Genomic DNA, 2049 nt, shown 5'->3' with positions numbered 1-2049 from the left:
TTACACCGGTTTAATCGATCCAATTTCGGTTTAACCCGGTTTGGGTCAATCGAACCTGGTTCGATTCGATCCAAGTCCGGTTATCGGCGGTCAGTCCGGCTCAGCCCCGGTTCCGTCGGTTCAGACCGGATTCTGGCCGGTTCAGTCCGGCTCAGTCCCGGTCCCGGCCGGTTCAGACCGGTTCACCCCGGTTCGGTCAGTCCATTGACCAATTTGGTCAACAGTTGACCGGTTTAGGTCAAATCGGACCGGTTCAGGTCCGGTTTGGGGTCAATTGGACCGGTTTAGACCGGTTCAGGTCAATCTAGGTCCGGTTTAGGACTATTGAGTCCGGTTTAGGCTAATTCAGATCCGGTTTAGGTCAATTGAGTCCGGTTTAGGGCAATTCAGACTAGTTTAGGCTGGTTTAGGTCTTGGTTAAGGTCTGATTTGTCTGGGAAGGGCTAGAATTGTTCGCGACTAGACCATCACACTACCCTAATCAGACCTATGCCAACCCTAGTCGACCAACCCCTGATTAGATGACCCTAAGTCCTAGTCAATCACCTAAAAGTCCTAATCATCAAACCTAAGCCAACCCCTATTGACTTACCAACCCCTGATTAGACTTTTAACAACCTAATCAGACCTGAAATAAGCCTAATATGACCTACTTTACTTCTGATCAGATCATATATATGTCTAAAACCAACTCCTACAGACCTGCCCTGATCCAAACCGATCCCTACAGACCTATACCTAGTGATCCTAGACATAACCAACCCCTAAACCAACCCGTTTTAGTCAAATCCCAACTAATCAGACCTAACCGGTCAATGTACCGGACTCTATGACTCAAACCTGGCACTTAGGAGTCCTATCTAGTCCTAAACTAGATAATACCTAAAAATACCTAAGTCTACAATCAGATACTAATCTGATCAGACCTAGACAATGTCTCTATAGACATTCTAAACTCTAATCAGACCTAACCAAGCCTATTTTGACTTAATTACCTACTGATCAGACCTAGACTAAGCTAGACCAATCCAAATTTGGCTAAACCAGACCTAATCAAGACCTAAACAGCACTTACAGTCCTACATCAGACCTAAATTAGTCTCTTACAGATCTGTACCAGCCTATTTAAGCCTAACCCGACCTCTTACCCAGCTAAACGTAGTCAAATCCACCTATTCAGACCTATACTGAACAGAAAGAACCGGAATCTATGACCCACATCAGCTAAACCGAGATCTAAACAGGTCTATCCTTAGTGTATTTCACTAAACCAAACCAAATTTGATACTAGACCAGCCTAACAAGGTAAACCCATCACTACAGACCCTAATCTACCCTAAACCGGTCCATTATGCCCAAAACCAGACACCATCAGACCTATATGGACCAACCTAACCCTAAACCAGTTAGTTCTAGTCCTAATTTCACACTCCAGACCTAAACCGCCTAATCTAGTCCTAAAGAACCACCAACTTAGGCCCTAACACGACCAATACCAGCCCTAACTAGATAAATCAGATCCTAACAGACCTCTACCAGCCTAAAACCAATCTGATCTTACCTAATAACGGACCCAATTGACCTATAAGGTCTAATTCTAGCCTAATTGGACGAACAGACCCTCACATTAGACCTAAACCAGTCTAAACCGGCCTTAATTCAACTCCAATCAGACCCTATTGGTCTGAACCGAACAATTCTAGCCCTTCCCAGACAAATCAGACCTTAACCAAGACCTAAACCAGCCTAAACTAGTCTGAATTGCCCTAAACCGGACTCAATTGACCTAAACCGGATCTGAATTAGCCTAAACCGGACTCAATAGTCCTAAACCGGACCTAGATTGACCTGAACCGGTCTAAACCGGTCCAATTGACCCCAAACCGGACCTGAACCGGTCCGATTTGACCTAAACCGGTCAACTGTTGACCAAATTGGTCAACGAATTGACCGAACCGGAGTGAACCGGTCTGAACCGGCCGGGACCGGGTCTGAGCCGGACTGAACCGGCCGGAATCCGGTCTGAACCGACGGAACCGGGTCAAACCC

This window comes from Tarenaya hassleriana, unplaced genomic scaffold, assembly GCF_000463585.1.
Source record: "Tarenaya hassleriana unplaced genomic scaffold, ASM46358v1 Cleome1, whole genome shotgun sequence".
NCBI lineage: Eukaryota > Viridiplantae > Streptophyta > Magnoliopsida > Brassicales > Cleomaceae > Tarenaya > Tarenaya hassleriana.
This window is presented reverse-complemented; position numbering follows the sequence as displayed.